Here is a 15,798-nt window from a genome sequence, read left to right as displayed (position 1 = left end):
AAAAGGTTTAATATGAGACTGTGATCCTTAATATATCTTGACGTCTGAATAAAATGTATGATGGATTTAGACACTGCTTTTCTGGCTAGATTATTGTCCCCTTTTAGTTTCACTCGCCTGACCGGCTGCAGGACATTTATGTCTGGAATGATTTTCTGGTATTTTGTGAAATCCTAGCCTGGTGTGACTCAGACCCAAATCCAATCAGTGAATATATGGATTTGGCCTCCCAGAATCGTTTGCAGAAGTTCCATCCTATTAGGCTTTGACCTCAGGTTAATTTTAACCAATCAGAATGTACCAAAACCGACCGACACTCAGCCACGCTTCAACTACCTACAGCCTGTGTCCACCAAAGCATATTTATTAAATTGTGAACGCCTGCAGCTTAACAAGGTGCTGCGCTGAGAGGAGAACGTTTGGTGATTAGCGAGAGTTGAAAAATATGAACGCGCTGCTCGTCATTGTCACCAGCTGTCCAGTTATAAGGAAGGAGGGGCGGGACAAACACTGTTAACTGCTGATTGGTCCGCCATTCAGAGTGGCTGTGCAAACGGTGATACGAGTCACCAGTATTCACAGCGAAGAAAACTGAAGCTTTGTGCGACAGTCGGCACAGTCAGGCTAATGAAATTTAACCTGCCCTCTAATTGTGCCTGGTAACTCTGGCTGCCACTCAACCACAAACTCTTAGTCAACAACTAAAACTGGTTAAGCTCCCCGCCTGCTGCTACCACAGTGAAGCTAGAGTCTACCGTCAAGCCCTCCGAATAGTAAAAAAAATAAACTTCCATGTGACAAATTAGGTTTCTAAACTACCTGAAGTATCTTTGGCATTTATGTACTGTGCTTTCTCACTACTCACCTGACTAACTTGACTGGCTCAGCTGCAATCCATGTGATAATTTTCTTGTTATATGCTTTTTTTAAATGCTTTTTTTAAGGACATGGTAGCTTTAAAGTTCCCCAGAAGTTTTCCATCCCATACTGTACGTAATAAACCCTCAGTACCTTTTAGTACTCATAATGTTTTAAGTACAAAACATAGTCTGTCAAGCTTTGGCATACTGGTGGCAATAGTTTTTTTTTTCATGGTAATTATAGGAAATTCAAAAATTACAGACCAAGACATCACACACCTGCAAGTTCAGTTAAATTAATGGAAACAACAGCTGATTAGAAGACAAAAGAGTCACCAAACACAGAATTAACTTAAATAATTAACTTCTCACTGTTCTTGTTCTTAATGGGATTAAAAGACATCATCAGGGTGTCTAATTTGTTTTGTGTGTTCTCTCTGAAGGAATTGTTTCAGCTACCTCTTTACAAACTGCCAGAACCACATGAAAATTATGGGGCAGAGAAAACCATTCTTTAAACATATGCCGAAATGAAGATGACACACAGACACAAGCTGACCAGCACTGCTAAGTGAAACATTACACTGCAGTGGGAATAGTTATCCACCATCGTCACATCACGTCATCATCATTGTCTCATAATGGTAGTGATGCATTGTTCTCCCCTCTTTGACCTATGACCCATGCCACAGCTTTCCAACAGAATTGGGGGAGAAGGAGGTGCCCTCAGTGCAGAGCCGAGACCCTGACAAGTGAGACTAAGTGTGATACAAGGAATCCACCGCAGGTAAATATCAATAGATGGAGTATTTTCTTGTGCCACCAATCCTTTCCAGGAAGGCCACTGTTGTGTTGTGTTTGGTGTTGCTCTCATCGGAGTGTTTGCTCTATAGGCAGATATTAAAGTGTCTGATGTTACAAAAGTTTAACTCCTGTTCTGAATTACTGCTTATGAATTAAGGTACATTTTATGCAATAAATATGTTTAACAGAGTCGTATTACAGTCTGAAAATGTTAAAATATTTATTAAATAATAAAGCAAGTTACAGTAATAAAACAGTTTTGATAAAGTAATGTAGGTATCAATACAGGCATCTTATAATTTAAATTTGATGATTAAAATAAACAAAAAAGTAAATGTTATATTATGCATTGACCAAAATCATTACTTCTTCAAGATGGCCTGGTGATTTTTTTTTTACCACTTGTAACACTGTGAAGCAATATTTTTACTGATGTTGTTTCAGCTTGTGTTTGTTTGCAAGAAAACTCCAGAGTATCTTTAAGCAGTTAAACGTAAAGCCTTTTAAAGTCAAATTATTTATGTGAAAACTGCATTGTCGTACTGAAAACAGATCTGTTTGTCTTCGCACATGAAAAGCTAATATTTTGGAGATGCTTATTTTTCAGGGCTACAAAACTATCCAGCGGTCAATGTCCAATTAGAAAGATCAGATTGGTTTACTTCTACTTACAGGTGTGTTGGGAAAATTTGTGTTTGCTGATAAAAAAAATTTAAGCTGTTTATTGTTACGGTTTTATCTTGAAACCCAGTGAAAACTGCTTTTCAACAGTTTCCAAGCCACATTTTGTTTGAAATGTGTTTAACTTTTCCACAGGTGTTTAGATAGTTCCCACCATGAATAATCTGAATGACCAGACTCAATAGGAACATGTTGGACAGGTGAGACCTGCATTATTGTGCCACATCCAGCTGAACCTTCACACTGCACACTGACATCCTCTAATGTTCATCATAGAATGCTGGTTATTATTATTTTTTTTACATTAATGAGAAACACTGCAGCAATCAGGGATTTAAAGTATTTTGGCAACTTTTATTGGACTAATAATGGGACTGTAGCATAGCAACACTGCTACCTTATAGCTCACCAGCAGAATGATTTTGATGCTGCTCTCCGTTACCACCCACAGTTTGACTCTGCATTCAAGAGTATCAGTTTCTAGAGTCAGGTTGCACTGTGTGAAAACTGTGTTGGCCATTTGAGGAGGCGGTTATGGTCAGAGAAGTGACCGAGCACCCTGACACGCTGTGTGGAGGGGACATCATGGCCAAGAGACGAGACAGCCAGGCGACTGATTCAGGTTTACCAGAGCAGTGGAGGGATGTGCGACACTGGAGCATAGAGAAGAGACAAAGCCACAAAGTAAGCTGTTTTTTTAACAACACTGTGGCCTGAACATTTTGTCGTCTGGTTTTCGAGGAACAGTGAACTCAGAGCTGCTGTGCATTGTTTTCTATCTATGCAGTCAATACTAAGTCAGTCTATAATGTATATTGTATAAAACACATCTGGGTAGTCCAGAAGATCGATGAATGTCAGTCCCCTGTTACTTTCCCTCTAAACTGCAAATTATGTGTGACTTAAAAATGTACACAGGTCCACTTCCTAATGCTCCTGCAGTATAATATGTTGAACTTTTTGTAGTTGAGTGTCATTGCTTTCAGAGCTGCAATAAATTTGAGTTTTATCTTCAGAAGCAACTCGTAATGATTGAGCTTGTTAGCGTTGTATATTTTCTCGTTTATTGATTGTATGATCCTCTTTACGTGGAACATTGTAACAATCACCTCTTTGTCTTTTACAGTTATACACAATCAATACGTTAAAACTCTGAAGCCAGAGGTTCACCCTGTATTTTTTTAGACCCCAAACCTGCATCTCTGTAATGCTTTAAAATGTGCACTAATTTATGTATTAATTATTTAGTTAATGAACTCAGATATAAAATATCACGGTAATAATGAAGCAGCATTACACCATGCTGTGCTCACAATAAACATAACAAAAAGGAGGACAAATCAGCCCATCGGCACAGACCCGTCTCCAGCTGTGTGTGAACTTTTAATTTATCTGGAAATTAAATAACTTGATAACTCTTCACCTGATAGACTGACAGATAGCTGTCATGTTATTTATAAGATGACTTTGCTGCAACGTGTTTCCAAATAAACACAAAGCCATTATCAACTTAGAGGGACATCTGGGTTTGCTCACCACCAAAAAGGTCAGAGGTCAGATTTACAGCAAGTATGTGTGTCAGTCATGTTCAGTGCAGGAAGTTGAGGTTGATTAAAGCTGTTGGTAGTAAATGTTTTGCACATGGATACAAGATGAGAGGTCTCTTAAATACAGGGTGAGAAAAACTTCATAAGTATTCCATCTTTACAGTAAATAAATTGCAATGGTTGTCAGTCTTATGTCGGAAGCTTTTATCAACGAGTGACGTACTCAAATTATACATATTAAAGGATGAGGATATTTTCCAGAGTTTAATTTTATTTCAAATATGAATCATTAAACTCAATCAGAATTTGATGGATGATGCAGTAAAACAATCCACCAGCTGTCATCAGATTTTAACTTTCTTCTTTTTCATCATCCTTCACTCCTTTGTCTACTTGTTTGTTTATTCATTCGTTCATTGTTCATTTGTCTCTTACATTACATCTGATGAAATCATAGTTTACAGAAGAAAAATCCATATAGAATAAAATATAAAGAAACTCTGAGCTAGATGGAGATATAACTTAAACAAAAAAACTAGTTTCACAGGCTCTTTAATAATGTAAAAAACCAAAGGTTTAGTTTATTTTTTTACCTGTAAATTTACATTCATTAATATGGAATTTAGCTGATTGAATTAAAAGATTAGAAATATACAGATGAGGGTTCAATCTTGTGTTGTCTTTTTGGATGACAAATCTGCAAAAAAATATTTTAATTAACATCAATGTGTAAATTTTTCCAACTAAGCATCCACTTTAATCCAGCGAGAAAAAAAGACAAAAAAACAAGCTGAAAATAGTGTGTTCATGTCACATACAGTCGTGTAGCCCTTTATTTTATGACGGATGTAGAGTGTCTGTGATGTCTACAGTGATCACATTGATCCCTGAAGACTGTCCTCAGCATCTAAACTAAATATACCCACCTGTGTGTTACACGTGCGATGAGACTGAACACTTCCTGGAGACTGTTTGATATTTTATCAACCAAAATGTGAAACCACTCAGGTTGCTCAGAACTGGCTCTGCTGTAATCAAAAGGAGCATGAGCCAGTTACCTCCAACATATCACTTTGAATGACAAAATACTTCATTTGTTGCTTTCCTTCCGTCCACTATACCCCCCCCCCCAAACCATCCTCTTCTTCCTCCTCCTTCTCCTCCTCCTCCTTCTCCTTCTCCTTCTCCTCCTCCTCCTCCTCCTCCTCCTCCTCCTCCTCCTCCTCCTCCTCCTCCTCCTCCTCCTCCTCCCCAACACAGAGGTGGGTCTTAGATGTGGAGGCTGTCCTCAGATCAATGGAGAGACAGCTGGTGAGTTGAGTCAAGAGATAAATATTAACATATAATCTATTTAAATGATACAATAACATCAGTGTCTATTAGCAGTTTATACCAGTGTTTTTGAACGTGGTCATTTAATGTGACAGGTAAGTGATAAACTATCCTTTCCTCTTGTTCCCAGAAGGCTTCTCTGGAGAAATATCCTCACCCTGAATGTGGAAACATCCGGGCGTGTCCTCCATCTTCTTTGAGCCATAGCAGGTCTCGCTCCAGTCATACCAGCTGATCTATAAAGGCTGCTCTCAATTTTCTTCAACTTTCTGACAGAACTCCTGACAAGTCACATACTTTTACCCCAAACAGCCATTTGCGGTATAAAACTTTTTAGCTTGTCTTGTTGATAGTTTGAAGAGTTTTCTTTTCGTCCAGTAACAACAGGATGTCAGGAAAGATTAGTCGCATACAGAGCTGTGCCCCGAGCACCAAAACTGTATCAGATATGATTTGGACCCTCTGTCTGCTGCAATCCTTTGTGCGATGATCTCTTCTCTTAAGTAGTTGTTTGACATTCAGGGGAGGAAAGTAATTTCACACCCGAGTGTATCATTACTCAACTGTCCCATCAGCAATGAAAACTTGAGACTCCCTGGAATGACTTCAAAACTTTTTGTCATTATGTTGCTAGCAGACCAGAAATAAACAAGTGTTTTCTGTGATGTACAAACACAGCCTGTTGCGTCTTTATTTGAAGGGAAATCCACACCCACACAGCCAACAGCACAAAGACAAACTGCCTCAGTTATTCTTTTGTGTTGCTGGACGTTTTATTCTGCACATTCTCAAGCATGTTGACTGAAACGTATACAGTAACATCTTCACGATTAATAACAATTTTATGAGCTAGATAATTTCCCTTGCCAACAAATGAGATCTGGTTATTTCCTGCCTGATTACATAAATGACTGAAACCTTGGTGATATAAAGGTTGTTTTCCTGTTTGTTGTCCCGGGGATAACAGAGTGCATTTCATTTAAGTTCCACTGGGAGCAACAGGCCACAGAGTTCTTTTTGAAAAGGGACCAAAACCACCTCTGTCATAGGGAACATGGTCGAGTGTTATGCATCTACTCTATTAAGAACTCTATTATTGTAAATGTGTCTGTTTGTCATTGTGACAACTGTGTACCAAATCTTCCCAGCCGTAGTCTTCCACAGGCAGAAGCTGGGGGAACTAATGAGCCTAATATGTTCCCAGGAACGTCGCCTCTGCCAAGCGTGCACTCTAAAGCCGCCTGGGTAATCAAGGCGGTATAGGACACAAATATCTGCCGATAGTGGCAGCGGCACTTCCACATCTCGCTGTTGTGTCCTGCCCCGATGAGTCTGTCTGACTCAAATTACTAGGTGAAAGCGGGGCTTTTGTGCACTCAGTAACTAGAGCAGCTTGGTGTAATGACACTCTGGTCGACCATGGGAGTTAATCTAATGATGGGGGAGAGAGACATGATTCATAATGGCCTCAGAAAGAGAGCGAGAGAAGAAGGGAAAAAGGTCCGGAGACTTTAATCCAGAGCCCTATTTTCCCCTGTACTTCGGACTTAATCATCCCTCTGGTAGACTTTAAAATGAATTGCAGAAAAAAACACGAGAAAGGACCGAGAGGATTCAAAGGAACAGAAGTGACCGTATTGGCTCTGGAGAAGGTGATTATAGTCGTGCCGTTGATTGCAGCGGAAAGATTTAGGGCATTTGGACATCAAGTCAATATTGTGACCTGTTTAAAGTTGCCTTGAATCGTAGCAGCCTGCAGGCACTGTTTAATGCATGTGTTCATGTTACTGTACCAAAACGCAAGGGAAGCATGAAGTTCAACCATGTGGAAGTTTTATTCAGCCTTGCTATGGCAACAAGGACCTGTGTGTCTTATTTTGTTTGTTTTTTCATTTAAGAATAAAATTGTTTAGTTAAACTGTTGAGGAATAAAGATGTAAACTGATCAAGTTGTCATTGGCAACTGTGCCATTTTTTGCAACTTCATGAAATAATTTTCAACAGGTGAACAAGAATGAGAGTCAAGAGCCATGCTTGCATCCATAGACTGTAGACTCTGGGTCTGAAAAGTGAAGCCCAATGAGGAGGTGCCTTAAAGTGCACAGAGGGCCACTAGGGGCTGGCACCAATAGACAAGAATATTCAAAAAGCAGCAACTGCCCTCATGAAATACATGATCAATACATTTTTTACTCAAATCATTCTGGTCTCATTTGCTAAATTCCCTCCTTCTGATCTGTGTTCTCATGGTTCATTTGAAAATAAAGGGACACATGAATGGCTGTACTAAATTTCAGAGCTAACAATCCAATAACTGTTGAGATATTTCACCCAATGCTACTAATTTGAACCCCATGGTGATGCTTGAGGAAAAGTCAGGGAATCATCTGGATTCATCTGGGAGACAAGACTGTTTGTACCAAATCCATTCATTAGATGTTGAGCTACTAAAAGTCAGAGGTTTATCAGAGTAATTTGAGTTCATCCTCGGCGTACCATTGATATTTGCTGAGAAGACACCCAGAAACGGTTGAGATATTTCAGTCAGATTAACCTTCATACTGTCATTGCTATGCAGCTAACACGACTTGAAACGGCACCAGTATTCTGATATTCCTTTCTCTATAACTGGATTTTCAACTTATTTGGCAACATATAAATTAATATGTGAAATAACTGTTCGAAAACATATATAAATTGATCCATTAAGTGTTGATAATTAACAAAAACTTACACAGATAGTGGCGTGATCACTGAGCAACAGCAATTAATGGCACATCTGCATTAATTCATGCAATAAATCATCATGAATCATTCATTATGCATTACACTGTAAACTATTATGAGTTTACAAAACACGCACTGGTGTTGTTTTACTACATTGGTGTAATTTCCAACTGTGTGATCATTGATTAGTGATGTCATCACAGAGGAGGACCAGTTATGATTAAAACAATGTCCTGTTCATGTAGAATAAAAGACAAATCTGGAGAAAGATGGCAGTGTGCTGCTATGTTTTTTTTTTTGTCTTTTCAACCAAGAAACACATTTTACTTTTTCGGTTGCTTGAAATGACTGTCAATAAATGCGCTCCCCACTGCAGTGAAAGCTCCTCATAATCAACAGCAGGTTGAGACGGCGAGCAGCAGCCTCCTGCAGTTAGAGCAAAAGCCTGATCCGATGTCACTCAGAGGCAATTAGCACACATCAGCGACAGTAACAGTCCTCTAAACTCAGGCACACAGAGCTGAAAACACCTACACACACACACACACACACACACACACACACACACACACACACACACACACACACACACACTCTCTCTATTTCACCAGTTTTGTAGGTTGTGGTTCTGTCAGGGGGCTTGAGTGGGTTGGAGGGGTTATGAGAATAGCAAGGTGTCCCCTCAGCCAGCATGATATGTTTGTTCTCTTCGCTCAGTACCACCAGGGTGCCACTTCACAAAGTGAGCAGAGATATAAAGAGGAGCTACTCGTACCAGGTCACGTCTAAGCATCGTGAGAGTTGACCCTGTGGTTGACACCGTAATGGAAGAAATGAGATGATGGAGAAATACAGCAGTAGGCAGCCTGATTGTAATCATACCCATAAATAACTCATACAGCCTATTGAAGACGGACCATGATCAAGACTGAGCAGACAAATATGCAGTAATTTTTCATTTGTATATACATCTTATTATTACTCTGATTAAAATCAGTGTATAGAGCTACACTGAATGTGCACATGTATGCAGACACTGAAACACAACACACTATAACTGTTGAACATCTCATTAAAAAAACATGGATATTAATTTTTTTTTTTTTTTAATACCAGCCTCTACTCTTTTGATAAGGTTTTTTTTTTTTAAATGATTTTGGAAGGTGTCTGTAAAGATTTACAGCTACATGAGGTCGGGAACTGAAGTCTCTCAGATCTTCCTAAAGGTGTTGGATGGGTTGAGGTCAGAGATCTGTGTAAGTCAGTCAAGTTCTTTCACATTAGAAAAACATATACACCTCTGAAAAAAATTGAGACCACTTCAAAATGATCAGTTTCCCTGGTTTTACTTTATTGGTATGTGTTTGAGTAAAATGCATTTTTTTGGTTTTATTCTATAAACTATTGACAACATTTCTCCGAGATTTCAAATACAAATATTATCATTTATTTATTTGCAGAAAATGACAACTGGTCAAAATAACAAAAAAGATGCAGTGTTTTCAGATCTCGAATAACGAAAAGAAAATAAGTTCATATTAAAATTTTTAAACAACACAATACTATGTTTTAACTTAGGAAGAGTTCAGAAATCAATATTTGGTGGAATAACCTTGATTTACAATCACAGCTTTCATGCGTCTTGGCGTGCTCTCCACTTCTTTCACATTGCTGTTGGGTGACTTTATGCCACTCCTGGCGCAAAAATTCAAGCAGCTCGGCTTTGTTTGATGGCTTCTGACCATCCATCTTCCTCTTGATCACATTCCAGAGGTTTTCAATGGGATTCAGGTGTGGAGATTGGGCTGGCCATGACAAGGTCCTGATCTGGTGGTCCTTCATCCACTCCTTCACTGACCTGGCTGTGTAGCATGGAGCATTGTCCTGCTGGGAAAAACACTCCTCAGAGTTGGGGAACATTGTCAGAGCAGAAGGAAGCAAGTTTTCTTCCAGGACAACTTTGTACATGGCTTGATTCATGCATCCTTCACAAAGACAAATCTGCCCAATGCCAGGCTTGCTGAAGCACCCCCAGATCATCACCGATCCTCCACCAAATTTCACAGTAGGTGCGAGACACTGTGGCTTGTAGGCCTCTCCAGGTCTCCGTCTAACCATTAGACAACCAGGTGTTGGGCAAAGCTGAAAATTATACTCATCAGAGAAGATGACCGTACTCCAGTCCCCTATGGTTCAATCCTCATGGTCTTTTGCAAACCTCAGCCTGGCTCTTCTTTGCTTCTTGTTGATAAAGGGCTTTTTTCTAGCTTTGCACGACTTCAGCCCTGCCCCTAGGAGCCGGTTTCTAACGTCCTCGCCGTGCACTTCACCCCAGCTGCAGTTTGCCGTTCTTTTTGGAGGTCACTTGATGTCATCCTACAGTTGTTGAGTGACATTCGAATGAGTTGGCGGTCATCCCGGTGAGTGGAGAGTCATTTTCGTCCTCTGCCGGTCTGTAGCTTAGTTGTCCCTAATGTCTGCTGCTTGACCTTGTTCTTATGAACCGCCATCTTTGAAATTTTAAGGATGGAAGCAACCTGATGCCCACTGTATCCCTCTGCCAGTAAAACCAGAATTGAACCCTTCTTTTCCTCACTCAAAACTTTTCTTTTTAACTCTTTTGGCATTGCCAATAGTCATTTTTTTTAAATTCCAGTAACTTTTGAGGTACGTCTAGCACTGTTTCTGCCATCCAGCTGGTCCTATTGCAAGAGGATAGTGATGACCACAGCACTGGTTTTTATACTTTTCTTCATTAAATAAGATTTGGTTCAGGTGATCACCTAATCAGTACCTCATTAAGTAGAATCAGGTGTGCCTGTATTGGAATTCAACAGACACTGGTATGGAATGGCTGCCATTCATGTAGTGATGCTGACTTAAGAAAAATTTGGAGTGGTCTCTTAATTTTTTCCAGAGCTGTATATACACATATATATATGTATATATATGTATATATATATATGTATATATATAGACCTGGGTTTACTTTACATGGGCATTTTCATGTTAATAGGAACAGACCGTCTGCAAACTGTTGTCTCCACGTTGGAGGCATATTATTGTCTAAAAATAGGCTAGGCTAATATTTTTTTTCATAGAGGCCAATTCCAAACCATGAATGATGGGAAAAAAATTTATAAAATATAAAATATCTATCTTCAAATTTTGAAGAAGATTTCCACAATTCATGACTCTTTCAGAGTCTGCTGGATGTTAGGAACCTCGAACACCTTGAAACCAGCAAACACAGACTCAAGAACAGTTTCTTCCCCAAAAATACTAAAATGGTGAACTCCTGAAAATGTTAGGCAACACTCATACTACAGTGACTGTGGTCCTCCCTCCATTAAACACTCAATGAAAATGTTCCTTTCCGTATTGTATCTATTTATTACTCCTCCTTTTGCGCACTGATTAAGAGGCCTGTACAGTAAAATAAACACAAGTTAAAGCAATTATTTCATACTGAACTGTGCCTTAATTGACTTTAATTCTTATTCTTTTGAAGATTCTCATGATGTCACTATACATCGTAGTAAAAACGTGTGCCGTGCATGTAACAAAAAACACACAGCAATCAGACTTTAATTAGACAAGAATATGCTTCCAGTTTCAGGAAATCTGTGAATTCCAAATATAACATGCAGGAATATGGCATGTCTTGACATGACTTTCTTTAAACGTTGAAATAAAGATGCTTTGGGGGATTTGGGGAAATCCCCACATGAATGTGCTCACAGGATCAGCACGTCCACCGTAGTAAGACATGATTAATTATACACTGGACCAGGTTGTAATATTTTGGTCAGAAGTGGAGTTAAGCTTTTAATCTGAAGATTTGCCTTCTGCCTGCCATCACATTACATATTTACAGCACACACGTGTCTCAGTGAACACATCCCGAGGACATATCACAAATGCCTACTGACAACGATGTTCATTGCATTTCAAGTCTTACTAGGACTCCTTCTAATGACGTTAGGCGAGTTGGTTCAGTTATTTTGCAAGACTGCATATCCTTCCCCTGTGACACATATCAGTGCTCATAGCATCATGCTAATCCTTCTGCCTCTATTCAAATCCCCCACAATCATGCTCCAACAACTAGGTGGTGAGAATGGAGGTGACCCAATAAACCATGTCCACATATAATGAGGAGTGATTCCCACACTGAGAGGGAGAGGCCTGGGCTTTCCCCCCTGTCTGCTCCTTTGGCATAACTTCAGTTCTGCGAGTGACTCAGCCATCTGGATGCTCCATGGCTTCTGGGTGGCAGCTGAGGCAGAGTTGAATTAAATTTGCTACTGGTTGTGTTGTGGGTCAAACAAACCTCTAAGAAGAAAGGTGCCCATTTGATAAAACTAGTGACTCATATGTAAGTGATAGGTATGTCAAAACAAAACAGAAAACAGAAAGAGTCCCCACCATTTATACGTAACATTCCTAAAACTGAGTATTAGTTAGACATAGTTTGGTTATCCCGTGAGGCAAAATAATAATAAAAAAATATATCAGTTGCTCCAGCACTAGTGTATAAACCTTTATGTTACAATGCAGCTGTAAGTAAAGCTCGCTTTTCTTTTGACTACCTGCCTCAGTGACTTGGATTTGGGTCCTTCTCGTTTAATCTAAACTGGCTATAACCCAGACTGTTTGCTCACAGCTTCAATTTTCTTCGCTGTGATTTTATTCTGGAAACCCTGTTTGCATTAACGTTTGCTCAGCCACTCAGAAGGGCGGACCAATCAGCGACCAGTGTCGGTGGCAAGTTGGGATGATGTTGCTGATTGGTTAAAGGCTGCTCCAATAGTTTCAAGATGAACTCAAGGTCTACAACCATTAGGATGCAACGACTGGAAATTATTTCTTATCCAGTGTGGCCAGACCTATATATTCACTCAGACAGTTTGGGTCAGCCATGTTAAATTGTAAAACAGATACATTTTCACTAGTTACAGTCCAAACAAACAGATTGCCAGAAACAATTCCACAGAATTAGAGAAGACCCATGTGTTGGTCTGTCGAACAACCACTTTGGTTCACACTAAAATATCAACTGTTAGATAAATTGGTACAAAATTTAGAACATGTTCATGTTCCCGTTTGGGGTTAATTGTAACAACTTTGATGATTCCCTGACTTTTCATTCTAGCTCCATCACCGGACCAAAAGTTAAAGTCATCCAATACTTTGGTTCATAATCATTACCTTCAGCTTCAGTTGTACTTTATATCTAGTGCCAATTTGTCCATTTAGACATGCTAACATGCTAAAATGGTGAACATGGTAAGAATTATATCAGTTAAACAGTCATGGTTATTGTGAGTATGTTAGCATGCTGGCATTCAGCTCAAAGCCTTTCACAGAGATGCTGTCATTACACAGAAGTTAATTATTCTCCATGAAGCACCCTGGCAGTGACAACTTTATTAGTTTTAAATGATACATTTCACAATGCGTGGGTGTACATTTCTCATGGTTGTTGTCACTATTAAAGCTATCCTCTCAGATCTAGAAATATTTTATTGTTTGCTAGCAAGAGCCGGGTTTACATAAGTCTTATATAATTATGGAAGCGCCTTGACAAAAGGGGGTGGGCATCTGGAGAAACAGAGCAGAATTAAGGGGCAACTGAAGGAAAGCCAGGCAGACAGGCGAAACCCTTCTGCAAGCCATCAATGCTAACCGACCCGGACGGAATATCTGTCACGTTGGATGCCAATACTAACTAAATGCTGAGGTATACAACAGTCCTTCCTCCCACTCAGTGATCTGTCAGTGTTTGTGTGTGAAGAGTATGGTGATAGGGCAGAAGCAGGCTCATTGAGCTGTACATTATATAAGCAATAATGAGGTTTATATTTTGACCATATTGATATGCACAGAGTTGACATCTGCAGTGCCCTAACACTATATAATAGCTGCTTATCAGTTATTAAGCTCGTGTCAATGGTCTGACGTTCAGGAGATGAAACCAGATGGAGAGGTTTGCCAGTGATGGCAATTAAAGCAAACCAGAACATGTCTGAAAAAAGTAGACAGTGAGAACGTGGTCGTTTTCATCCGCCTTTTGAGATGAAACCTCTCAGAAGTATACGCTCAAGCTCTTGTGGGAGTGACAGTACTGTCTCTTAAATCCCATGAAAAACAACATATGCAGTGACGGCCCTCTTCCCTCCTTCACTGCCAGGCAGTAATAGAGCTCACAGCTGGAGGACGGTGGAAGTGAGAATCTACTGTCTCCATTCATGGCTCCTCACTCGCTCCTCAGCTGTGCCTTTTTCAATCAATAGCTTTTAGGAAATCAGTATCTACCCTACAGTTTGGAATGAAAGGCCTCTTTTGTTGTGAAGCTCATAATGTGAGTAATGATCTCACGCTGAAGAAACATGTGTGTTTTTCAAAGGCATTTTCTCCGGTTGCAGCAAATTACATAATATGTTCATGTTCAAAGTAAACCTTGAATGTCTTTATGGGGAAAAACTACATTCACAGCCAAAGCAGGGATGAAGGTGATGCCTACCTATCTGCTGGTCTGAAGTGAATGAAAAGCAGTGCATTTTTAGCATCACAAGACTTGCATGTGAATAAGATTTCATTTCCCCTCTGGCTCCAGGTGTTTACTGGGACCACTAATTCCCATCTGCATATATGCTTACCTCCTCCTCCTCCTCTTCTCCTTACTGTGGATCATGGGCCAGCGCCTAGAGCAAATTAAGATTGCAAGAGTGACTTTGATTTGATCAAGGAGAAGTCAGACAATGTCTTTATTATCTTCTCAGAGACATCAGTGGTGCACTGATGGCAATAAGTTTTGTTGCCACGAATACTTTTATGTCGGTTTTATAGAGATTTTTACAGTGATTTTGCTCTGAAAAGTGATCAAAACCTTTTACTGAATTTCCATATTAAAGAAACAATAACACAGTTGTTGTTGGTTCAAGTGACCACTATAGACAAATATAAATCATACTGTGTGCATTTAAACCTTACAAAGTGTTAGCTCTAGTGTTGTGTAGATGTAGTGCTGTGGTGTAGTAATAATACATTTTCTTACAAAATAATCGAGAAAAGGCTCGGTGCCTTGAAACATGATTGAAATTGATTATATTGAGGTACTTTCCACTCCTTTTTAAAAAATAAGGCTACCATAGAAAATATAACTGTTGGTGCTGCTCACACCAAGGTCTAAATCAGATTTGACTGGATGCGGCTCTGCTTGGATTTTTATTTTTTATTTTAAATGAATATTTATTTGAAACATTTGTGGATTTCCAGCTGAATGCATTGTGATGTGGTGATCAGCTGCCTTTTTCTGAATCTTACACTGCCATCTGTTGGTTACCTAAAACAACTGTTCATTTTATGTAATGACGCGACGACTGAATTTAACAACACAATACTAAAGGTGAGCCTTCAGTACAATTGTAAAGAAGAAAAGCACACCAGCACAGATTAGCCCACGGGTGTATTAGAAAAGAATACTGATGCTAAATATCCAGGATAACCAATGAAATGTGTATTGAACATTTAATGACCTTGTTTTATTCTGATGGATGTGAGCCTGCAAGTGATTTCACCAACATAACAACTCTACTAGAACTTGACATGATCTCAGTAATTCAGTTTTACAGTGGAAAGCTAGTTTTGACTTCATGGCACTATATATTTTCTGCGTTACGAAAAACATTGAGAGAACACAAAGTAGCTTTGTTATAGACTACTTATCATTCCACCATATCATCAATGTAATAGAATATAATCACAATACTACATCACACAGTATGTCACATGAAAATAAGTCCAAAATGTAATTCAGTACTTAAAAGGACATATTTGTTTAC

The sequence above is a fragment of the Brachyistius frenatus genome, unplaced genomic scaffold (assembly GCF_029030835.1).
Source record: "Brachyistius frenatus isolate BFR_SWC_R1_liver_20210118 unplaced genomic scaffold, ASM2903083v1 Contig_23, whole genome shotgun sequence".
NCBI classification, from domain to species: Eukaryota; Metazoa; Chordata; class Actinopteri; family Embiotocidae; genus Brachyistius; species Brachyistius frenatus.
This window is presented reverse-complemented; position numbering follows the sequence as displayed.